General features: G+C 43.4%; 1 protein-coding gene across 12 annotated transcripts in view; it reads left to right on the top strand.

Annotated features, from left to right (window-relative positions):
• LOC120913800 (DAB2 interacting protein) overlaps positions 1-26,860 on the top strand; it is a 628,977-nt gene that overhangs the window by 451,686 nt on the left and 150,431 nt on the right. Inside the window, exon 1 of one of the 12 annotated variants that reach the window (XM_040324031.1) lies at positions 12,043-12,319. The exons of the other annotated variants lie outside the window; for them this stretch is intronic. The gene's annotated coding sequence lies outside the window, so the exon portion shown is untranslated. Of the gene's footprint in view, positions 1-12,042; positions 12,320-26,860 lie in introns of those variants that run through there. 12 annotated transcript variants of the gene reach the window in all.

The following is a 26,860-nucleotide window of genomic DNA, read 5'->3' as shown; positions in this document are numbered from 1 at the left end:
CAAACTGATAAGAGGCATGGAGGAGCTCATGATCAACATGTACAAATATATAAGGGGTCCATATAGCGAACTTGGTGTTGAGTTATTAACTTTACGGGCAACACAAAAGACAAGGGGGTAGTCTTTATGTCTAGAGGGAAAAAAAATCATCTCCAAATACGGAAAGGTTTCTTCACAGTAAGAGCTGTAAAATGTGGAACAGACTCCCTCTAGAGGTGGTTCTGGCCAGTTCAGTAGATTGCTTTAAGAAAGGCTTGCATTCTTTCCTAAATGTACATAATATAACTGGGTACTAACATTTATAGGTAAAGTTGATCCAGGGAAAATCTGATTGCCTCTCTGGGATCAGGAAGGCATTTTGGATCTTGCTCTGCTGGAGTTTTTAGCCTTCTTCTGGATCAACTGTGGGTATAGAATTGGGTATATGGGATTGTACGATATTTTTTATTTTTTTTATGGTTGAACTGGATGGACTTGTGTCTTTTTTCAACCTGACTAACTATGTAACTATGATTTTACTGTTGTGGGATTAGCAACACTTTGACAGTGCAGAATTGGATCTGTGGTTCCAGCACATTGCCCCGGCCTGTATCCCTGTCTGTACAAGGCTTGCTGACATTGTCAATCTTTTGACGTTTTGCTCAGCCACCAGCAAGATCCAGACATTGGTTGGTCACTTGTCAAAATAAGAACTCGTCGGGTGCTGCCACTTTACCACCCTGCTTCAGTAATGGTTCCTGCATTACAAGGACTGCTGGAATTTTGGGCTGTGCTGATGAAAGGTTTATTGGCAGGGAGGGACAGCTTAAAATTCATCATATTATATATAGAAGTGTGCTCTCTTGTTTTCCTGGTTTCTCTCGGAAGGTTCTTAGATGTAAAGGCTGCATTTGTTTTTCTTTTTACTTTCTTTTCTTTATTTTCACCTGCTAATCTAGCCAGAAAGGCTGTTATTTTTTAACAAAACAAGCTGTCCTGCAGATGTAGCATTCAGGGGGTTGTGACAAACCATTTTAACACATACTCCAGTACCCTCTTCCTATCCCTCTTTTTCTATTCCTCTCCTGCCATAGCCGGGAAGCTTGACTTTTTTTGTTGTAATTTGTACTTGCTCTACAGACTTGAAAAGAGCCATGCCTTTGCGTAACCTATGTGTTTATTATGTACAGACTATGGAAGGAATGTTAATCTTCATTGACCATGCTTTCATTGTGCTGTATTGCTGATGTTGCAAACTCCCTTTCCCCTTCTATAAATATAATGGCCTGGACACCCGATGTCTGTACGAAAATTAAGAATTAAAAAAATATAACATGGACAGGGGTGCTTACAATGGTCAACTTTAAAGGGGTTGCAAACCTTTGTGTTTTTTTCACTTTAATGCATTAAGGTGAAAAAACACCTTGCTGTGTCCGCCCCCCCTCCCCCTGTTTTGCTTACCTGAGCCCTGAATTTTCGTGGGCGCGATCCCAAGTCGATCTCTTCACGGCTTCTCGACTCTTCATTGGATAGATTGATAGCAGTGCAGCCATTGGCTCCCGCTGCTGTCAATCAAATCCAATGACGTGACCAACGGGGGGCAGGGCTGAGATATACACTCGGCGGCTATGGACACCCAAGTATATGAGACAGGAGCGTGCCCGCAGGGTAACCCCCTCGGGAGAGAGCTTCCCAGACGGGGTTATCTATTGCGGGGAGGAGCCGCGAGAGCCGCTGTGGGACCCCAGAAGAGGACGATTGGGGCCACTCTGTCCAAAATGAACTGCACAGCTGAGGTAAGTATGACATGTTTGTTATTTAAAAAAAGGAACCTTTACAACCACTTTAATTCATTTATGTAAAACCTTTATCCCAAAAGGAACAACATTTTTGCTGTAACTGCTACAAAGTGTTAATTGGAGTTTTTTCTTCAGTTTGCTTAGTGTATCTAAATCTGCTAGTCTAACACTTCCCTCCCCCCAGACTGGCATTGCTGTTGTCCAAAGGTGTGTCTGTTGTCCCTTTACCGCGCAATTGTCTGTTAAAGTGACGCAGTGCCGAATTGTAAAAACCCCTTGGGTCATTTAGCAGCATATTGGTCCGGTCCTTAAGTGGTTAACCACTGTCACTTGGATGTAAAGTGAGGGAGAATCCAAAAAATGTAGGTTGTCACCTAAACTGGAATAGAAGAAGAATCTTCCAATAGGGACATTTACTCTGATGACATTTGTCTAACAAGGGATCCCCTTTATAAGAGAGATTTCCAATTCTTTCCTTCCTGAGTGCTTTATAGGACAGGGAAAAAAGACTGACGTGATTTAACCATTTCCTACTCTAACCCAAATGAAATAAGAAGTTTTGGCTTTAGAGACTTTAAAGTATGCTGCAATATAATGTTGTTTGCAACGTTTTTACCCCAGAGGTCCTTTTGTATTTTTTATTTTATTCTAAATTTGCTATGGCCTTTATGAGGGACTACACAGCGAGGACAGTTTTCCGCACTTTATTAGTTCCACTAGTTTGAATATTAAGTGAGAAGCCAAGCGCCCTGAGCAGAGATATCACCAGAGATTCAGAGACGCCAGTCAGATGTATTTTGGACCCAGTGTATAGTGTCTTCTCCTCTGAGACCGGGGCCCTGTATCCTGGCAACGCCTGTGCTCAGGTCTGATTGGTGCTCTGCATTGGAGGACATAAACACACCTGTCCATGGGGCATAATGCATGAAAACCTAGCAGGTGTTCCCGCAGGGCATCTGTGAAATCAACAGACTGTTTATATCAAACACCTGGATTATTACTAGGCAGGGAAATCTAAACAATATTCAATTTCTTGTCTTTGACACAAAGGGATCTGGCTCACATAGGGTGTAATATTCATTGTCTGTGTTCACAGGAGTGACACTGATATCATCCTGGGTCTCTGCTGCCACTGTTAGTACTTTGCTGTGTTTTATTATTAATATTTTATGGTCATTCTGGAATATTCATACAGAGGTTTGTATGCAATGTGTAGTTTATGTTCAGTAAGCAGTTTAAGCACCTCAGTCCTTGGTTGATGCATGTACCATTGTTTTTCATTCCCACTGCTTTTATAGTTCTGTATTATTTCCTCTATCTACTTCTCTTAGCCAAAAACAAAATAAACTGACAAAATAAAATGGTAAATATACAAATAGAAACCCCCGGTTCACACAGGGGCAACACGACTTCCTGTACAACTTTGGGAGGCAACTTGGACACGACTTGAGTATGAATCATCAGGCAACTTATAAGGCAACTTCAAGTCGCCCCCAGGACAGGCTGCTTTCCAGTGACCAATCAAACAACAATCAGCTCTGTGGGAGGGAGGGGTTTGCCTAATGTATGTTATCTTCCTGTATTGTTGCTTAAGTTAAGACAGTGATCAGACTTCTGAGGCAACTTCCATTGAAATCAATGGGTACAAGTTGCCTACAAGTTGGATTAAAGTAGTACAGGAACCTTTTCTGAAGTCGGAGCGACTTTAGTAGTGTTTATTAAGACGGCTCCCATTCACTTCCATTGATTTTCTCAACCACACGACTTGTGACCACTTGAGGCAACTTCAAGTCGGATCCCAGGTCGCCCCTGTGTAAACCAGCTCAAAAAATTCACAAAAACATATTAGTATTCAAACAGTCTTTGGGGGAGATTTACTAAAACTGGTGCACACAGAATCTGGTGCCGCTGTGGTATTGTATACAATCAATGCCTAACTTCAGCTTGTTCATTTAAAGCAGATTTGTGCCCATTTTAACAATTTAGCCATCCGCAGTGCATTTCTAAATAGCTAATTTTTATATGTCTATGTCTTTATATGTCTAAATACCTTATATAATAATACCTTATTTTGATGCCTTTATGTGGTGGCTCTTCTGGTCCGACCGCCTAGGTAATGTCATTATAAGGCGATTCCCTTGGACTCCTGGGATAATGGCGTCTACTATGCCAGGAGTCCATGGGAATCGGCAAATACCGAAATCTTGCGTTATTTGAAGACTGAAAATTACTGGGATGTCATAACAATGGGGTGGGAACTTCTGTCACCATTGCTATGGCAACCTGTCATGAAGAAACTGCACAGACGCAAGATCGGAAGGTGAATGCTGGGTAGCAAACTGCACCGAATCTCAGAAATAAAGACAAGCGGGCTTCAGATGCCCACACTCAATGGCCCCTGCCTGCTTTCGAGATCAGGTTAGATGTTATTGATGTTAAAGAAAGAATAGGGAAACATTAGTAACATTATGCCAATCTACATAAGAAGTGCTAACAATGACGGGTGAGCATTTAAAAAAATATTATTATAGCTTTGACAAAACCTAGAAGCTGATTGGTTACTATACACAGATGTGGCAGTTTTAGTATTTCTCTCCCAGTCTGTGTCTCTGTAACACTTTTCCTTTCTAGTATTTGTATTTGTGAACCACAGATCCTTAGTGCTTAGCGTCAAAAATGCTAAATGTATACTTGGACTTCCTCAGGAAGTTTAGTATTTTAGTAGTCGTATCATTCAGTGGCCCCTGGATAGTGCTCAGTTAGCAGTAATCCACCCAGTCACAGGTTTGATCTTCACATCCCCAGAAAATCATATTTAAAATGTATTTAAAGAAGCATTGGAATTTTTCATACTTGTACTTGCAGTCCGTTAGGGAAACTCCAAATAAGCCCAATACTTCTGACTGGGCAGCCGTCACACAGCAAGAAATACGGATGGATGAAAGAATCCAAGGAAATTTTAATTGTTGGTAAATAGGTCAAATAAAAACATCCTCTGCGTTTTGGGGGCCAAACTAGTTTCCTTTAATCAAGGTTTCAACACCGGAAAAAAACACGAATGGGCTTAGAGGAAGGGTGACCTCACATTTCTATATTGGGACTGGAAGTAAACTCTCCTTGTAACTTGGCAATGATAATGTATGCAATCAACACTCAGCAATTATTACATTGATAATCCAGAAGGAGAGTTTCTGTGTTTATATGGTTTGAGTAATGCGCACATCTGTCAGTTTTTGCTTTTCATGTTTTTTTACTTTTTTATTTTTAATCATTCTGTAGTGGTTCCTAGCCATCATCCTCTGAGGACCCCCGTCACCTGCTTAGTCCCACCAGGCTCTGTACTGCTGTTAGTATGTGGAATATAATACATTTCCCTCTGGTACATTGTGATACTTTTGTCTTTGTAGTGTTTATCTCCAATATTGCACACTCAGGTTTGAGGAGGTAACAAGGTTCAGGTATGTCTCATCTAAACTAGACATTTTGTTTCACATTCTTTTCTGCTCCTTTTTCATAATAAATCTTTTTCGTTTCCAATATTTTTTATTAAGTTTTCAAAAAAATGAGGAGAGGGGTATACAAAGAAAATTGGGGGGGGGGGGGCACTCTCAGTCAGCATCTGGAGGGCCATTCAACAAATACAGATTATTGCAAGTATACACATAACAGTTACATATCTTGTGTCCATGAGCCCTCACTCTAGGGCCATCCCCAAACATGGATAACCGTCAATTTAGCACAGAATCGCCCAATTGGAGCGCTATCTAGGCCCAGAATAATAAATCTTTTTAAGTTTCTCCTGGTGGCTGTACAATTCATATGTAAAGGTACACTGGGTGCCTTCTATTGTCTGATTCAAATTGTAAACTTCTGTATTTGGTCATACTGTAAAGTGTCCATACTGGTCATACTTTAAAGGGTCCATACTGGTCATACTGTAAGGGGTCCATACTGGTCATACTGTAAGGGGTCCATACTGGTCATACTGTAAAGGGTCCATACTGGTCATACTGTAAGGGGTCCATACTGGTCATACTGTAAAGTGTCCATACTGGTCATACTTTAAAGGGTCCATACTGGTCATACTGTAAGGGGTCCATACTGGTCATACTGTAAAGTGTCCATACTGGTCATATTTTAAAGGGTCCATACTGGTCATACTGTAAAGGGTCCATACTGGTCATACTGTAAAGGGTCCATACTGGTCATACTGTAAAGGGTCCATACTGGTCATGCTGTAAAGGGTCCATACTGGTCATGCTGTAAAGGGTCCATACTGGTCATGCTGTAAAGGGTCCATACTGGTCATGCTGTAAAGGGTCCATACTGGTCATGCTGTAAAGGGTCCATACTGGTCATGCTGTAAAGGGTCCATACTGGTCATACTGTAAAGGGTCCATACTGGTCATACTGTAAAGGGTCCATACTGGTCATGCTGTAAAGGGTCCATACTGGTCATGCTGTAAAGGGTCCGTTCTGGTCATACTGTAAAGGGTCCATACACACTGGCTTAAACGCTGCTTCTACTGTAGATTAGTTTAGCATTTTGACTGTAGAAGCAGCTAATGTGTTATGTGTCCAGAGCTCCATCTTATCTTATGAGCTCTGCTGTTTGCGCCCTCCACTGCCACATTTGTCACTTTATTGGGGGGCATGTACCTGGTTTTGATAGGTACCCGCTCCCACATCTGGGTAAGATCTATTAATATATCGGGCCCCTCTTCCTCTCCCCTGCTCTGCTGCCTCCTGGGACACACATAGGTCCTAGAAGATGGCCGGACCATTTACAAAACGCAGCGCGACTCTTGCAGTAGAAAACCAGCTGTGAAAGTAATGCACAGCTCAGAGAGAGTTCTGGGTCTTTTAGTTCTTCAGGTTTGTACCTTCAGGGAAACATGGCATTGTTCTAGACGATCACAAACTCTATCTGCAGAACAGTGTTTTGTTATGCCCTTTAGTACACCAGCCATGCTGGAATTGTTCTTTGGCTGGGTAAGTAGCAGAGGTTTGGTGTCTCTTTAATTTATTGCATAGACATTTTGCTATCATTGTTTTCCTAAATTTCCACAAACCTTTTCAGGACTGTAGGATCTTCTACTTACAAATAATCTAGATGGACTTTTAAAGTCAGTATAACATCACCTACATGTAGCAGCTTGTGCCACAGGAACATCACCGAATGCCAATCCACTGAACACAGTGCTCATTTTTAGCATGCCAAAAGACAGTTCTATCCTCATTACATTCCTGCCCTCATGTTGTAAAACTATCACAGAGTGAGGAGGGGAGGCTGTGGGGAGATGTGTATCGGAGAGGGGAAAGATCATATGTCATGCAGCCTGTTCATTCTGTGATCACAGGAATTCTTGAGTCTATTATGTTAAAGGTTAATGCAATCATTATTCTTTCTAGGGCCCTATATACTCCCTACTTGTTAGAAACTTATTTCAGAAGGACACATAAAGCAATCTAAGAATGACAAAAGTATTATTACCTCTCTGCGGGCTGGAATGGGGAGCCTGGGTTGGGCTAACTGACAGTTTATAGCGGGGATAAGCAATTAGCGGACCTCCAGCTGTTGCCAAACTACAAGTCCCATAATGCCTCTGCCTCTGGGTGTCATGCTTGATGCTGTCAGAGTCTCGCTATGCCTCATGGGACTTGTAGTTTGGCAACATCTGGAGGTCCACTAATTGCTTATCCCTGGTTTATAAGGTGCCTTTTGCTTCTGTATATTTGCAGATGATTGGCTACTGATGGGTCATCTGTATGAATATCATAGCCAGAAGCTATTTTGGGAGCTCCACTGCTGTTAAATACACTAGGACTGTGGTGGCATGGGGCGCTCTAAGCCTCATGCCACTGAGATATCAGCAGTTCCTAGTGAAGAACACAATGCCTGTGTTGCAGTAAAATCACAGGCAGGCATCTGCTACTACTTTGCACAGCAGAGGGAGTATGTTGTGAAGGGTTAATGTCACCAGTGCAGAAGAATACGTGGATGTTTGACTTTACACACTTTACACAATCTGTATGTGACATCGCTAAATATGACACTGCGGCATTAATAACAGACGCCACTTACTAAGCAGCAGCTGCCACATATGTATCGATGGAAAACTCCCCAGACTGGCTGTGTGTTATGGGGGTGCCCTAAAATGGTCACCTGACCATGATCTGAGAACGGTAATACTTGGTTTTGTCTGTGCTCCTCTGCGCGGTTCAGGCTGGGTCATCAGTATTATGGTGAGGAGGAGAAGTTGCCACACACAGGTCCTTTTGTATTCTTTTGCATATGTATGACTGTTATAATGTCCATAAATAAATGTTTACATTTTGCATGGACAGAACATTGGATGGACCTGCAGATCCCTGCGAGCCATCTGATGTGGAAGGAAATCTCTCACATGGTGTACAGGCAATGGAAGTCACCCAGCATTACAGGCAATGGAAGTCGCCCAGCATTACAGGCAATGGAAGTCGCCCAGCATTACAGGCAATGGAAGTCACCCAGCATTACAGGCAATGGAAGTCACCCAGCATTACAGGCAATGGAAGTCGCCCAGCATTACAGGCAATGGAAGTCACCCAGCATTACAGGCAATGGAAGTCACCCAGCATTACAGGCAATGGAAGTCGCCCAGCATTACAGGCAATGGAAGTCGCCCAGCATTACAGGCAATGGAAGCCACCCAGCATAACCAACTGCCACCAGGAGAAAATGATAAAAAAAAACAATACATGGAAATGAGAGCAAGAACTACATTCCTAAAATAAAATGCAGTAGACTGACAGCTTACGTTTCCTAGATCTGGGGGGTCTGGATTCAGACTAGACTATGGATGTGAGTGCTGGGACATGGACGAATAGAGGTGTTCACACCGTTTTATTCCTCTGATGAACCGTTCAGATTCTCGTTAGTTGCCAGTCAATTGCGCACAGATTCCAGCATTACCAATTGATCTGGAGTGTTACGGAACAGTAGCAGATTGTGGCAGAATTCAGCATCATGGAACAACGATGTGCGTGTGTTTAGGATCAGGTGAACGTGAATATAGCTCAGCACTAGTGTCAGACAAATACTGCGTCTGTTATAGACTGGCATGTGTGGTATACTGGTTGGCTGTATTTGGTTGTGCCATGGGGCCCCTAGTTCATGGCTACATCCGGGATGTGAAGTCCTGTCTTGGCCCCCTCAGCATGCCCTGACCTTTTGGTCTATTTCAGCAATCACTGTAAACTGATCTGGTCTGTAAAGGCGAGACAGATAATTATTATTCCTGCCGCAAGAGACACTTCTGTATATGTCATAAAAATATTCTTATCTTGTATAGCGACAATGTTAGATGGGAAGTCTCCTCTCATCCCTGGCGGAGTATTTTGGGCTTCCACCATCTTCTGTCACCTGCTCCCCTTAAATGAGTCGTGTTAAACCGGAGATGAGCGGAAAGTGTGACAGATGGCTGTTCTGTTTTGGGCAGAACCTTCAACTTGACACCAAAGCCATTTCCTGCTCTGTGCTGTCATGTAAACACGCCAACTGCCTGTCTGCACCCAACCAAAATAATTCCGGGATCGACCAACACTCCATACCTATCCAGCAGACATCTATTACTCCATGCCAAGCAAAATGTATGGCGCACAGTACAAGCAGCCCAAATACGTTAAATTAGAGAAAACTATGGCGCTGGACTTCTTTTGTGTTTGTGCTCACATGGCCCCAGTATTGGTGGGGTGGTTCTTTTCATAATGTTCTCCAACACTGTGCTTCACCCTGAATTCTTCTTGATGTGAGTTGTAACTTGGTGCATCTAGCATAGAAGAATAGGGGTCACATTTATAATGGGGTGGCTATCGCTATCCGCCATCATGCTCTACACCTGATTGGTTCCCACTTCTAGCTATCCCTCTCCCAGTCTGAGCTCTGCTGTACCAGAATTACAAAGGGCTGTTGTTCGCTTAAACTCAGGTACACCACTTGTATTTAAAAAAAAAGAATACATTTATTGATCTGTTAATGATCACAAATCTGCATTAATTTGTGTATTTTATGTTTGCTCAGAGTTCACCTTTAGTAGTTTAGTAATTCAGCAAAGCGTGACGCAATATTTGTCCGTACAATAATAAAAATGTCACAATAAAAAGTCTATATGGGGAGATTTCTAGAGAGTTGCAGTGATTTCTGTGCAGTCTTCTCATTTTGTCAACCACAGATCATCATTTACAATGTATATTATACACGTTCTGCTTCTTGGAAATCTTGACAGTTTTCTTTTAAATTGCTTCATGTGGCTCTTTCGCTGTTTAGTTAATTCTCTCCGATACTCGTCCGGTCTGCCGGACTCCGCATTCTGAATTGTCTACAACGAGCCGAAGATGGATTCTGCCTAGCGGAGTAAATTGTTTTGTCTTTGAACGGTGTGGTGGCGGTGTTGTTGCAGAGAAAACAACACATGTAATGAGCCAGATGCCGCCTCAACAAAGTGGCTTTTTTTTTTTTGCAAACTGTTTTTGCAAATAGCAATGAGCCGAGCTATCTTCGCGGACGGGCGAGGAGGTGTGCAGTTCTTCTTCGCGCCTTCAGGCTCTTAACTCCTTCATGCCTTTGATACCTGCTATACAATTCACCGTATGTAGCTGGAAGTTGTCGCATAGATCATTGCAGTAATTGCTTGACTGGATTTTCTACCATCTCTTCTGTCGCCATCTGTTGTGGGTTGGAAGCAGTGAAGATTTTAAACTGGCGATGCATTTGTCAGATGGACACAAATTCCTCTGTATACTGCAGTTGCTAGACAATTCAGAACTGGCTCTCATCCCAGGGTGCCTTATCCCCCCCCCCCACTTAAACACACACACACACTTCCGGCCCTGCTGCCCCATTCCACCCGGGAGCACCCCATCCCTTGACGGCCACTTCTACTGCCCAGCACCTTATTCTCTGGGGTTCCCCCTGACCCCACAGCACCACATTTATTGCTGTCCCCCCTTTACTCTAGTGCACCCCTGCCACCCCCTCTACCCAGAGTACCTATTCCTTGCATTCCCCATTACTTCAGGGCATCTCTTTACCTTTTGGTCCATTTTCTCCAGAGTACCCCATCCAGCCCAGAATACACCATTTCCTGTTATCTACCCTTTTACTTGCTGTCTGTCTCTACTCCAGAACACCCCACTAATATCTCTCTCTATTCCAGAACACCCCACTAATATCTCTCTCTATTCCAGAACACCCCACTAATATCTCTCTGTATTCCAGAACACCCCACTAATATCTCTCTCTATTCCAGAACACCCCACTAATATCTCTCTCTATTCCAGAACACCCCAAATATCTCTCTCTCTATTCCAGAACACCCCACTAATATCTCTCTCTATTCCAGAACACCCCAAATATATCTCTCTCTATTCCAGAACACCCCACTAATATCTCTCTGTATTCCAGAACACCCCACTAATATCTCTCTCTATTCCAGAACACCCCATAGCCTATGGAAATAATGTCAGCTTACAGAAATTGACTGTCAGCAGGGGTCTTCAAGCTTTTTAAACAAGGGTCCATTGGTCAGTGGGAGTAAACAAAAAAAAAATACATAGTGCCTGTGGTCAGTAGAAGGCGGAATTGTGCCTCATAATGGGTATTTGTGATAGGAATAATGCCTCACAATTGGTGTCAGTGGGAAGAATAGTGCCCCATTGTCAGTATCAGTGGGAGGAATAGTGCCCCATTGTCAGTATCAGTGGGAGGAAAAGTACCCCATCGTTGGTGTCAATGTAAGAAACGGTGCCCCCCTCATTGGTATCAGTGGATGGAAGGCATGCAGAGGGCCGCAGTTTGGAGACCAGTCACTGCTCTAATGAAACAAAAAATCTGGGAGATGTTCATAGAACAATTCAGATTTCTATACTCACTTCTCTTACCAATGAGACCTGAATAGCTAAGTCTGAGCTTCAAGATGGCCAAGTCTGTTTTGTATTGTGAAGGTCAAAACTTCTTGAGTTTGCCTTGTGCCAATATTTGTAGATGTAATTGTCTACACAGGGTAGTAATGATTTGTGCGATAATCACCCGGCGCCTCCCGCCCCCATCACAGTGGCGTCACGCTCCATCAGGTGAAGCAAGCTGCATGGCTTCTTCCCCAGAACTTCCTTAGTATCATGCTGGGACATGTGATGGAGTCACCACATTCAGTTAAATGTACAAAGTCCCAACTTGTCTGGAATTCTCTCCCATATACAGGAAATTCAGCAAAGTGTTTGTGTTCCGATTCTGCTGCATTTCATATGGGCAGTGTGTGACGTCTCTCCGTCTTTGATTACTAAACACACAATATATCAATACAGCCGATCATCGCAGAATACTCCAGAAGTGCAGCATTGGATAACGGAAGAGCGTCCAGTAGTACAGAGTATTCAGGAGAGATGGAGTGGCAGAGTCCACCTTTAGTGAAAACATTTCAGAAATAAATATGTAATATAAGCCACAGCGTACGTAGAATACCAGTCACAGCTCATAAAGGAGACTATTTGCAGACAGTATGGTGAGTCTTGTTGAAGTTTTTGGTTTCACAATTTTGCCTTTTATGATGCATTAGATGGGTATTTGGGGTTATAAAGGGTCTGTACAGGGAGCACATCCTGAAACTACCTGTAGTTGGTTCCATTCCTTCTAAGTGAAATATAAGACGATGATCTCATAGCGTGCTGCAGGCGGTCATGAGCCGTAAGTGCTGTACATGTTCCTAACAGTATTATTTGGTCAATGTTTATACATTTTTTGCTCTTAAATCTTTTGCTAACATGATTACCTTTTGTAAATAGCTATTGATATCCATAGGCACGTCTGCTATCTTCAGTTTTAAGTTCTCATCTGATTCTAAATTCTACTGGGGGATCTCATTTATCCACTTGTAAGTCCTGTTTAATTAAAAGACCGTGCTGAAGATGGGTCACCCATGATAGCAGCCAGTTACTGACTGAGCAGTGCTGTATATTTCGCCCGTCACGCCAACATCAACCTTCATTCACTCTATACAAGCACCACTGATAGGATGGAAATTGGATTTTTTTCCTGGGTACAAAACTGCCATTGTGTCTTTATTGCCTTCAAACTCAATAGACAATTTAATGTTCACAGCCATTGCAGCCCATTCCCCACAGAGGGACACCTTCCGTGTATACATTGCGCTGTCAGTGCATGTTTGTCAGGAATCACTGATATACTATGTGGCTGTCAGTGTGGCAGTGAATCTCATTGTGACTTTGCATTAGGAAGTTGAATGCGGATCTATGTAGCATTTCAATGAAAGATTTCAGATCCGGTCGCAGGGTGGATTTGATTTGATTTAAATCAAGTCGATTTAAATCACGATTTATATCTTGATTTAAATCACAAGTAAAAAGGCTTGATTTAAATCATACGTTTTAAAGAGCAACTGTCATCTCTGTCCCGAAGCAGCTCCTCCTCTGACCCGCTGTTGACTCAACGACAGTCCCATTCACTTTTATGGGATGGCTGGTGATGCGGCAGTGACACTACAAGGTGAGGGACGTGGCGGCAGCAGGTAAGTGGATGTCTGCTAACAGGCGCCACTATGATGGATCTAAAATGACAGGTGCTTAGGGGGTTATTTATGATGGATCTAAAATGAAAATAACTTAGGGGGTTATTTACCAAAGGCAAATGCACTTTACACTACAAGTGCAAAGTGCACTTGAAATTGCACTGAAAGTGCAGTCACTGTAGATCCAAGGGGGACATGCAAAACAAATAAAAAAAAAAACAGCATTTTTGCTTGCACATGATTGGATAATAAAATCAGCAGAGCTTCCCCTCATTTCCAAACTACCCCTTTAGATTTACAGCAACTACACTTCCAAGTGCACTTTCAGTGCAAAGTGGATTTGCCTTTCGTAAATAACCCCCTCATTGTCGCTGGTAGTTAGAATCTTGAATATTTGCAAACAAAATGAAGGTTTCCTAATTAGAGTAATAAGCTGTCAGTTTAGTAAAACAGCGATATCAGAACCGATTTAATCATACAGTTTGTTGTGTACATAGATTTGGAAAACAATGGGATAAATGAATATTCCTGAATTTTTTTTTATCTCATGGTTAGTTTGAATGCATCAATGCAGTTTTAATGTTATCTCAGCTTGAATGAGTTTGCCAAAAATGTAAATATTGCAGAATATACAGCCTTGTGCTACATAACTAATCTCCATTTCATGCTGAATAAATCAAATTATTAATGTATCCTAAATAGAAAACTATCTTTAGATTTTTACTCCAAAAGTAAATACAAAAAAATCAGATTTTTTTTTTTTTTTCATAAATCATTGATTTATATCTACCCTGTCCGGTCATGACTTTAACAAAAGCGCTGTGAGTTCTTTCTCTGTTTCACAAACGTAACTTTTCCAGCATGCTGAACCATACCTTCTTTTCACTCTCATACAATCATTTCTAATGTGTACTTTCATCCATTGCTGAATGATCAGATCAGTCCCATCACTAGAGAGATTGCACAGTGTGTGACTGCTGTCAATGTGACTAGTGCTGTCTGTGATGCTTTTGTGTAGTTCCATGCAGATCTATACTGCCATTATTAATGGCCTGGTAATTCCGAGACCTCTTAGAAGATAAATAGCTCGGGTGATGTTGGAACAGGCCAGGCTGTATCTTAGGCTTGGATATATCAGACTTGCTCCAGGAAGCCAAAAAGCTGTCACTGCTTCAGTAACTGAATGCAAGTGATGGATCTGTGACCAGCAATCCAGTTATTATGAGTAACCAGATTTACAGTGCAAAGTTGCGAAAAATGGGTTATGTTGGTGTTGGACATCTAAATACGAATCTGTGACAACTGTTGTGCTCCTGAATCCTCCCACTGCGGCAAAGTAATATACTTATAACTATAACGAATTACTGAACACTTCCACCTATAAATATTTCCCCTAGATAACCTGTATTCACACAGACCTTCCATATTGTTTGAAGTGCCAATCCATCTCCAAAGTGACCTTTGAAAATCTCCTATTAAAGATAATTCTTGTGTGCCTGTAGAGGGTGCTCTTCTCCATACATTTCCTACCTGATGTTTTCATCAATAGGTCCATTGAGTCTAAACAATTCAGATCATCATGGATCTGAGGCTGCATGCCAAACAGTGCCATAAAACCACCAACTATGTATATAATTCATTACCCATTTTATTCCTATACACTCGTGCAGGTTAAATGCTGAGATAAAGAAAAACTAAGCTGTAAAAGTGTCCCTTTGTTTTATAAGCCTTTAGTGTATATTAAGTAATTATATATGTACAGGGAGGGTCATGTTAGCTCATTATATATGCAGATTCTGTTTTATTTTTCTTCCTTCATTGCAGGACTGCCAGCCAGTTTAAATTGATATAATCTTTAGGTGGCTTATTACATAAAGTGATTCTATTTCTGCAGTTGTTTAGCAAGGATGATGGCTGTGCTGGCTGCCATAAGGGCAACATAGGAGGGAGCTTTTAGAGTCGTCCTTATGGAAATATAGATCAGCAAAAGCAAATTACATTGAAGGTGATGAACACTAGTTACAGGGAATAAGTACAAGTCGCACAGAAGGTGACCAGCACAAGTCGCACAGAAGGTGACCAGCACAAGTCGCACAGAAGGTGACCAGCACAAGTCGCACAGAAGGTGACCAGCACGAGTCGCACAGAAGGTGACCAGCACGAGTCGCACAGAAGGTGACCAGCTCAAGTCGCACAGGTGGTGACCAGCACGAATCGCACAGGTGGTGACCAGCACGAGTTGCAAAGAAGGTGACCAGCACAAGTTGCAAAGAAGGTGACCAGCACGAGTCGCACAGAAGGTGACCAGCACAAGTCGCACAGGTGGTGACCAGCACGAATCGCACAGGTGGTGACCAGCACAAGTCGCACAGGTGGTGACCAACACGAGTCGCACAGGTGGTGACCAGCACGAGTCGCACAGAAGGTGACCAGCGCAAGTCGCACAGAAGGTGACCAGCACAAGTCGCACAGGTGGTGACCAGCACGAGTCGCACAGGTGGTGACCAGCACGAGTCGCACAGGTGGTGACCAGCACGAGTCGCACAGGTGGTGACCAGCACGAGTCGCACAGGTGGTGACCAGCACGAGTCGCACAGAAGGTGACCAGCACAAGTTGCACAGAAGGTGACCAGCACGAGTTGCACAGAAGGTGACCAGCACGAGTCGCACAGAAGGTGGCCAGCACGAGTCGCACAGAAGGTGGCCAGCACGAGTCGCACAGAAGGTGGCCAGCACGAGTCGCACAGAAGGTGACCAGCACAAGTCGCACTAAAGATGATCGATACAAGTTGTATGGAAAGTAAACCAACCTAAGGCTTCATACACACTTGTACAACACCAAAGTTGTATGACTTTGGAGTGCAACTTTGATGCAGCTTTAGGTGTGACGTGTTGTCCCAAGTCGGACCCGCTGTTGCACAACTGTTGCTTGTAAAACATTTAGTTATGACTTTCATGCAACTTTTGAGGGTTAACATTAAAGTCTATGACTCTCAGCGTGCATTAAAATCAGAACAAAGTAGGGCATGAACTATTTTGAAGTTGCACATATGTGAATGGTTATCATTGAATAACATGTTGTATATCCAAAGTCGCACAAGTTTGAATAGGGTCTAAGTCCCAATCAAGGTGACCAACTCATGTCGTACAGAAGGGGACTTTGCAGCAGCTGTTAGGTGCTCAGAACAGGGCTGTCTGAAAAGGCCGCACGTCTTTCCTTTGCATAGTTATGATTAAGCATTGTGTGCGCCGATGTAACAGAAATCAATATTCTATGCCCCTATATGCCACCATAAACAATGCTGTTACTTGGCAGAAGAATGGGCAGTGTGTTATTTTACATTTTCAAGCTGGATTCATATGCTCTGTGGCTGGGTCACCACTCATAAAAATAAAGTATATGTTGACAAGAACCTCCAGAGGAGAGAGATCAGCCGAATGAAATCCGCCATAATCCCTCCAGTGGTCTCTTCCTTCTGATTTTTATGCAAATGTGGCGGCTGGCTGAGCGCTTGCTATTCATCCCACCGATCCCCAGGCGTTTAAAGGCCATTTATAAATTCCTTAAACATTTAGTCCTATCAGCAGCAGGCCTGCTCTCCACACACCATTCACTGAGCCTCTGCAAAATGGGATTAACGTCCCCAATGTGCACACATGGTGGCTGTATACGTGACTGCAATCTGTGACTACTGCCTTATTTTTCACTATTTCCTCTAACTTTTCTTTTCGATATGAATTTCCCCTGCTTGTATACCAGTTTTTGGTGTAGTTCACCTGATAGATTAGACATGTTAGCTGCACTGGTATTGTATAGAATGAAATGACTGCCATAGAAATCTACCATTCCATCTAGGAATCCAGAATATTTCATCTTTTCTAATGATGAATATACAGTAAGAATATAAAAAAATTAACCTTTTCAAACCTCTGTAGTGGCCAGTCCTCATAGACAGCTGCTATACTGTGGCCATTAAAACTTCCACTTTCTGCTGTTCTTCCCTTCTTCAGACCCTTTGCACAACTGGCTCTCTCACATACCCCACCCATAATGGCATACTGACCCCAGATCGTTTGCTCACCCGCATCTCTTACCCACCCCTGCTCTGCCATTCACCAGAGATAGTTTGCTCACTCAGCTCTCTAAGGCCCCGTACACACGAACGAACATGTCTGCTGAAACTGGTCCGCGGACCAGTTTCAGCAGACATGTTCGGTCGTGTTTACGGCCGACCGGACAGGTTTCCAGCGGACATTTGTCCAGCCGACCGTTTTCCAGCGGACAAAAATTTATTAGCATAGTAAGAAACATGTCCGCTGGAAGCCTGTCCGTCGGACATGTTCGGTAGTCTGTACAGACTCACCGTACATATCCGCTCGGCTGCCATCCCTCGCATGTGTCGAAGTGATTCGACGCATGCGTGGAAGCATTGACCTTCCAGGGCCGCGCACGTCGCCACGTAATCGTCGCAGCGATGGTGCGGCCACGTCACCGCATATCGTGTGCGCGCGGATTTCTGTCTGATGGTGTGTACAACCATCAGACAGAAATCTCCGGGCGGACATGTCCGCTGAAAACGGTCCGGCGGACCTTTTTCAGCGGACAGTCCGTCCGTGTGTACGAGGCCTTACTGACACCCCATTTCTCTCATTCACCCCTGATTTCCCACGCAGCCTCACCCTCACTCACCTGGTCATTTTACTCAATTAGTTGTCTCTGCTCTCTTGCTCACCACAGTTCTCCCACTCACCTCACCCATTGCTCCCTCTGGCTCATTCACCACCAGTTGTTATTTTGATGTAAAATTTTTATTTAAGCAGGCCATACTGCTTTCTTTTCAAAATCAGAAATTTTAATTTTTTTGTGATCCGATGATGCCACCATTGATTTTCGAAATTCGGCCGACCAAGCCTTCATGTTGCTACAGAAAAGAATATTCTTTTCTCTCCGGGAATTTTCTTTTCTTGCATATGCGCTTTTTTTTTCTATTACATTTCTCGCACGATTCTCCCATCATTGATTAGAAAATCTTTCGTTTTTTTAAAAATTTTCCAACATGTCTGGTTCCTCAAATTTGATTGCCGCACGAAAATTCTTTGATACGATTTTCGAAAGAAAATCCTTTAGAAATTCGAACCGTGTTTGGGCGGCTTAAGTCATAGTCTTTTGCCTAAAATGCTATTTTAGTTTTAGTTGTATTTTAGTCTTCTGAATTGTTTCAGTTTTAGTTGTAATTTAGTCGACTAAAATCTTCAGTACATTTTTAGTCGACTAAAATCTAAAGGATTTAGTTAAATTGTAATGCATTATTTAAGCTTTTTTCTAGAATTTACAAACTTTTAGGATTGGTTTCACATGGGCTGTCCGATACGGTCCACCTGTCAGTTATTTGGACCATCCATAGCTCTCTATTGAGTGGCGGGTGTCCGCTGACACCCGCCAGCATCCGATGCTGTCCGCCAAGAATAGTGGAACAGTTGGACAGGCGGTCTGTTTCTATCCTACAGCTCCATCGAGAACAGTGGACCTGTCATCTGCCTGTTTAGCATGGAGATCCCTGTTGAGCAGGCGGATGCGGAGTGCGGTAAATGCCGTATGAAACCAGCCATATACTCCTAGAGTAAAAATCTAATAACATGTTTTTATTTATGGTATTAAGGTTTGATCACCCCTATCCTCACTCACACCAGCTCTCTTTTATACCAGCTCTCACTTACCCCCTTCCTCACTCACCCCTATCCTCACTCACACCAGCTCTCTCATTTCTACCAGCTCTCACTTACCCCTTCTTCATTTACATCAGCTCTCTCTTTTATACCAGCTCTCACTTACCCCCCTTCCTCACGCCGGATCTCTCACTTATCTCCATCCTTATGCCAGCGTTCTCCCTCACCCCAGCTCTCGCTTACCCCCATCCTCACTCACGCTAGCACTCTCTCTGGCCCCAGCTCTCACATAGTCCTCTTCACGCCGACTTTCTCCCTTAGACCCCTTTCACACTTGTGCAACTTTTCCTGCAACTTTGGACATCGGAGTCGCAAGACAAGTCGTACCCCATGATTCCCAATGATAACCATTCATATTTGTGTGACTTCAAAGTAGTCCCTGTACTACTTTGGTCCGATTTCGATGAAAGTTGAGGTCCATAGACCTCAAGTTTACACAGTTATTCCCTGAAATCACAGCAAAGTCGTGCGACTTTCAAGCCGCGGCAGTGTGAAAGGGGGCCATACCCCAGCTCTCACTTACCCCCATGCTCACTCATGCTGGCACCCTCTCACCCCAGCTTTCACTTACCCCTATCCTCACTCATTCCAGCGCTCACTTACCCCCATCCTCACACAAGCTTTAACTCATGCCGACTCTGCTCACCGAAGCTCCCTGGATTGTTTCATTTTAACAGCCCAGTAAATTTAGTAATTTGCAGCCACTACATCTATGTACGTGAAGGTGTTTTTGAGCAACGGAATTGTATCTTTGCAGTTAGAATCTCCTTTCCTCAGTTGGAAACTTTCTTGGGCCTAATTTGTATCCAATTTAAATTCAGCATGTGCACACCTGCCTGTTTTGTGTCAAAGCTTTTTATAAGGATCCCCTGAAAGGCCTCTTGTCGTTTGTGTAGTGAACATATGTTGGTGGTGGTTGTCAGGGTGACCTGCAGTGTGCACTACCAGAAATGATGTCTCTTATCGCCAGAGTGTCAGCTGTGCTGTACAGGAGCGCGACATCCTCCGTCTGAATGCCGAACAAGTTTAAGCTGCTGACAGCGGCCGTTTCTGCATGACAAATGGCGCCGCTCAGAGCTGTAACGCCAGTGGCTGCTAATTACCATCACCCAATCCAACAAGGGAAATCATACTCAGAAAGCAAGCCTTTTCAAATGCCAAAGTTTCTTAAAAAGAATTTTAAGTCTATTCCTTTAAAGATTTGTATTGTCAATGAAGAGGAAATGCTTATTATTTAGGACCTGTGAATATTTCTCCTCCTCAGAATGCCATACCTGGTTTGAATTTGAAACAATCAAAACTCTTTGTTTCCACACACCAGTTGGGTCTTTCCTCCCTGCGGTTTATAAGCCAGTTCTGATGATACAGCAGTGGGGGCTGGCACTAATACAAAATTATTCTGGGTCTTCTCAACCTTCAGTCTGTAGAGATGACTGGAGGAATCCACAGACTAGTTTTCTGTGTGAATTAATGGGGGCAAACACGACTCCCTGTCATTGTGGGAAGCAGTATTCATTAGTCCAGTGGTGATCATGCAACTTTCATTCCTGTCATCTCTTCTGTCACCTGGAGATCACGGTAGATATTTGTGTCACACCTCTCGCAGCCCCTATGCAGTGGCGGCTGGTGCTCCATCAGTCGCCAGCTCACTCACCCTGTGCTGAAAGGCGACAGCTTCCCCCCTAGTCTCTCTGTGTCCTGGGATGCATCTCCTTCATGTCCTGGGATGAGTCTCCTTGACCATACATTTCAGCGGCCAATAGGATGGCTTCTCCTTTCGGCTAATCCTGAAAAAGGTCTCACGACCGCTATTGTCGCAAAACTGGGTGGACTCAGAGTTTTTTGAAGCCTGCTTCAAACAATACCACCCCCCCCCCCCCCCCACATGGAATCCGTGCACCTCCTAATAGACGTGCCACAACTGCCCCTATGTAAACCACACACCCAAGCATCAAGACACCAAACCCAGGGCAGCACCAGCCTGAGGTGTGAACATGGGTGGGAATGGAGACTGTCAGCTGCAGTGAGGGTGGGGAGTGGGGAAAAAAGGTCATATTAATGCAGACAGATTACAGTGCATCCAGAAAGTATTCACAGTGCTTCACTTTTTGCACATTTTGTTATGTTACAGCCTTATTCCAAAATGGATTCAATTCATTATTTTCGTCAAAATTCTACAAACAATACCCCATAATGACAACGTGAAAGAAGTTTGTTTGAAATCTTTGCAAATTTATTTAAAAAAAATCCACATGTACATAAGTATTCACAGGCTTTGGCACCAGTTACAGTCTTAAAGGGGTTGTAAAGGTAAAAAAAAAAATCCTAAATAGCTTCATTTACCTCCTTCACTTACCTCATCCTTCGATTTTGCTTTTAAATGTCCTTATTTCGTCTGAGAAATACTCACTTCCTGTTTTTCTGTCTGTAACTCCACACAGTAATGCAAGGCTTTCTCCCTGCTGTGGAGTGTCGTGCTCACCCCCTCCCTTGAGGGGGAGGAGGCGAGCAGGAGAGTCAGGATGCTCTATACTTCGCAGATAGAAAAGGGAGCTGTGTGTTAGTGAGAGTCCTGACTCTCATGCTCGTACTGACTCTCAGAAGAAAAAAGGACATTTAAAAGCAAAATCAAAGGATGAGGTAAGTGAAGGAGCACTGCACTAAGGTAAATAAAGCTATTTAGGAAAACAATTTTTTACCTTTACAACCCCTTTAGTCTTTGAGTATGATGCTACAAGCTTGGCACGCCTTTTTTTGGGCAGTTTCTCTCAAGCTCCATCAGGTTGGATGGGGAGTGTCGGTGCACAGCAATTTTCAGATCCCTCCAGAGATGTTCAATCGGGTTCAAGGCTGCGCTTTGGCTGGGCCGCTCAAAGACATTCACAGAGTTGCCCCGTAGCCACTTCTTTGTTATCACGGCTGTGTGCTTAGGGACATTGTCCTGTTGGAAAACGTTTCAGTCTGTGGTCCGGAGCCCCTGACTAAGTCTTTTATGACGAAACATGTCGGGAAATGGCTGTGCGGCAACCATCTAAAGTGAACGTGTGACGTATCAAGGCGGATCAAGGAAGCATAGATCCAGGAAGGAACAGCGGGGAGGTGGTGAACGATCAGTGGACATCTTGGGTCCGCCGCGACCAATATACTCAGTTTTCGGTTCATCTCTGAACGAGTGTTTGCTGTGTAGTGTATTTCTCTATTTTTTGAGATTCATGTGAGTGCTATATTTGAAGATTTAAGTGTGTTTTTAAACTGATTTTACGGTATCACGCTATTTTGAGCACTTCTTTTATTTACGTGCGGAGCTTTCTGGCAGTGAATTGGTTGGAACTGGAATAATCTGCTATACCTACCAGCGAGGTCTTTTTGTACACATTTACACGCCGAACACGAGAGTGTAAGGCAATTTGAGTTAGTGAGTTTTGCATCTGACGGGAGAGGATTCACTGACACCGGGTGTGGTGGAAGATTGGAAGCCATTATCATATTTTTTTTCACAAACCTACCTACCTTCACACCTAACCTGATGTGATATATGGACTTATATTTAATTAATATTTAAACACATTTATATATATTTTTGGGAATTTGTGCACATATTCACTTTTGTTACATGATGTTTTTTTGGACATTAGCATTATTTTTAAATACCTGTGAAAACTGATATTTCATCTTACATTATTTACAGCGCTGTTTATATTTTATTACACTAATTTTAGGGTTTTAGAATATGTTTTTCACATTATGGGTTATTGTTTGAAGAATTTTGAGGAAAATAATGAATTTAATCCATTTTGTAATAAGGCTGTAACATAAAATGTGGAAAAAGTGAAGCTCTGTGAATACTTTCCAGATGCACTGTACGTACAAAGGTACAGATGGAAAATGGTCTTGGCTGATTTTGGCACAGACTTTGCTCAATTTTAACTAGGATGTTATTAGTATAATAGGCGATCACGCCGAAAAAATAGTTTGTCTCACCAGAAATCGTGAGTCACTTACAGATCTTTAACCTTTAAATGTAGCCCAAACCTGGAGCAAATCCCTTATAATATCTCAGGCTAAATCCAGTAATATTATGATGCGGACTACTATATGCTGTAGACGTGGTATTATGTGGCAGATACAGTGGACTGCAGTCAGCCAGTGGGTTTCGTAAACTGAGCTGGGTATTGGGCGAGGTAAGAGGAGAAATGTGTTGATCTATTATTTATTGACAGCAGAAGAGTCCTCCATCCTATCTGCAGACAGTTTTTTTTAATCTGTGGTACGTTGTCTTCTTCTTGGGGTCCATACACACAGGCTTTAAAAACTGCTGCTTCTACAGGAGTTTTGCCTTTTGCCTGTAGAAGCAGCTCAATGTTATCCTATGTGTTCATGCACTTTCGGACGTTTAGAGGCATATTATAAGCTCATACCACTGATGATGTCCTAGTGGACAAAACGCGTTGGTTCATATGGAGCTAGCTTCATGTCATTGCGCTCCCTGGATTCGTTTGTGATCAATTTTTTTCTGTGCCTGAATATATCATCATTGATGTAAGTGTTCTACCTTTTATATTAAATCCCTAGTTTATAGTTTCACATTATGTGGCGGCCTTTTTCTTTTATGAGCGGGGGTGTTTAAGGTTTTATCTGTTGACGAGATGGTGTGGAAGCTGACCCTCTATGCTGTCCCCTGCGAGTGACTGCATTCCCAGTTTTTATGCCTGTTTGACTCTTTGCCGCTGTCATAGGGTCCACTCAGTCCAGTAAGAGTATTCATTCTCCCTGGTTGGTGATGGATACACAGTGTATGGTGATTTCCTATTGGATGGTGGTCTACCGATACAGATACCGAGCATATCTCCAACCTTACCTCAGCTCCAAGCGATTCCTTTCTGCTTACCTTTATGGACCGGATTTTCTGTTTCTTATCCTCAATGGTTAAATGCAGTTTTTTTCACCTACAGTTTTGAGTTAGATTTTTCACATGTGAACTTATAAATTTTTTGCACAGTGCACTTTATTCACTGCTTATTCATTTTTGCCATTTACATGCACAATCACGTTTGTATCTGCACAGTTATATGTTCATTGGCCCAGATTCAAGTAGAATTGTGCGATATTTGCGGGGGAGCAGGGCAACGATTTTGCCCTGCGCCCCCGCAAATATTTTGCGCTGCCCTCGATTCACGGAGCAGTAGCTCCGTGAATTGCGAGGGCGCGCCGGCAAATTTGCCTGGCGTAAGCGCGCGCAATTTAAATGATCCCGCCGGGGGTGGGAATCATTTAAATTAGGCGCGCTCCCGCGCCGAGCGTGCAGCGCATGCTCCGTCGGGAAACGTCCAGCGCCATTCACGTTTCACTTATGCAAACGCCGTGAAATTCAAATTTCACGGCGCGGGAAGGCCGACTATACTTTAGCATTGGCTGCCCCTACTATTAGAAGGGGCAGCCTTGCGCTAAAAGTAGCCGTACGGAAACTCCGTACCTGGCTTGCGCGGGGCCCGCGCAAGCTTGTGAATCAGTGGTAGTATGCAATTTGCATACTACACGCTGATACACAATGGGAGCGGCCCCCGCAAGAATGCAGCCTAAAATCTGCGAGGCATAAGAGCCTTATGCCGCGCAGATTTTAGCCTGCAGTCGGTGTAACGAGGTTCCTGAATCAGGAGCACTCATTACACCGGAGCAAGTAAGCACTTGCGCTGCGTAACCTATGGTTGCGCGGGCGCAAGTGCTTCTTGAATCTGGGCCATTGTTTGCATATTTGCACATTTTTGCTTGTTTACACATGCAATATTGATCAGCGCTGTGCTTTATTTTAATCCATATTATAAGCTCAGTGTTTAGAGACCGAAAAGAAAGCCCCCTTCTAGATTCCCTTTTTGAGAACAGTTTTCTGGCAGAAGAAAACGCTAAAGGCTCCTAAACATTCCTAAATGCTTGGCTTGTATAAAAAAAGCTATATAATCTTTTTTTTCTGCCATGGGATTTGGCGTTTTTTTTAAGCTTTTAAGTGTGCATGGACCCTTATAAGGCAGCCTGTTACACCTCTGCTATTTTCAAAGGCCCAACCCCATGTAATTGGATCACTTTCCAGAATTAAAATACGGTTAGTTGCATTCTGCATTGTGCTTTTTTCGGTCTGTAGTGGTAACGGTTTAAAGAGCCCACAGGAACAGAACAGATCATGTGTAGCATTGTGCTGGGAAGGTAGTCTGTGCTTTAAATTGTAGATGTTCACAAAACATTACAGAATCGAGCTGGTCATGTGATTTCTGTCACATTGTACTTTTTTATAAAACTATATAGCAGAGCTCCTCACCGGCCGATCTGCATGATCTGTGTGACATCTCTCTCCTCCTTACATTGTATAGCAAAGCTCCTCACACTGTCTGTATTGGGAAATAGCAGTCGATTAGGTGATCCTAGATGTGACATTTTCTATTACACTATACAGCCAAGCTTTTCATATTCCCTTGAGTGTGAAAAAGATCACATGATCTGCTGCTTTGTGTGAGATCTCAATTCATAGGCTAGCAGAACACCTCACATGGCCAATAGGGCTAAATTGGCCATGTAATCTGTGTGTTGCATATCTCTACTTATAATGCTTCTTGCATGTGGATGCCTAAAAATGGCAGGTTTTTAGGCATCCAGGCATTTTTTTTTTTACTGCGCAAACCCAATAATTAAATAAATAAAATAAAATAGAAATTAAACCCCCACACATAAAGTAAAGGGTTGAAATATCTGCTGTTTCAGGCTTTCACACTGCAGCGGTGTGCTGGCAGGATGGAAAAAAAAGTCCTGCTATCCTCATCTTTTGGAGCGGTGTGTATACCACCCCTCCACCGCTCCGGCCCATTGAAAGCAATGGCACACCGCGGCTTTGCGGAGGCTCTTTGCGGTGGTTTTTAACCCTTTTTCGGCCGCTAGTGGGAGGTAAAACCACCCCGATAGCGGCCGAATAGTGCTTCAAAATAGCGGTGCTTTACTGCCACTGCACCTCCCGCTCCAGTGTGAAGGGGGTCTTATTGGAACTCCTGTGTGTTTAAGGGACTATACAAATATCTCAGTGACATGAAGAGAAAGAGCCTCTCATAGTGTAGTACATTGAGTTTATTGAATATAAGATTACAATTGCATTTAAATCAATTAGAAATACTCAGGCTTTGAAAACTTGAAGTGACATGTTGCGGAAAGTCCCGCCCAGCGCATTTGTCAGCAACATCTGACATCGTCTGGGGATACCTTGATAACATCAGGCGCCGGGCTTGAAGACCAGTTGCTATAGCAGTTGCAGGACTATCACTGACCAGCAGGACAGGTATACAGGCAGTCAGTCTGGCAGATGACACAGGCTCACCTGTGGTGCAGAGTCGAAGTACTAGCCGGTGTTCACCGGAGCTCCAGATGGTGGAGATGGATTTAGCTGCGAGCTAGTAGCAGGTCGCGGTCCTCAGGTTTTCCCCACCAGGGTGAGAGCAAGCTGGAGTCCAGTAGCGGATGAGCAGATAAGGATTAAACAGCAGAGTGGTCAGTAAACAAGCCAAAGGGTCAGTAACAAGTAGTTGCAGGTTGGGATCAGGCAGTAGAGTAGTCAAGGGACAGGCCAAGGGTCAATCACTAGTGGTAGCAAAATACAGATGGCAGCAGGGAAGTCAAGAGCAAGGCACTGGCTGAGAAGGCACAATAACCTGGCAAAGAGGAAGTCCTGAGAGAATGCTTATATAGAAATTTCATGGGAAGAGCAAGGAGATCAAGGTTCAGCAATCAAGACAAGGCAGGGTTGTCCAATTGATC

This window comes from Rana temporaria, chromosome 9 (genome assembly GCF_905171775.1).
Source record: "Rana temporaria chromosome 9, aRanTem1.1, whole genome shotgun sequence".
NCBI lineage: Eukaryota > Metazoa > Chordata > Amphibia > Anura > Ranidae > Rana > Rana temporaria.
Note: the sequence above shows the minus strand (reverse complement) of the source record. Positions and strands in the feature narration are given on the sequence as shown.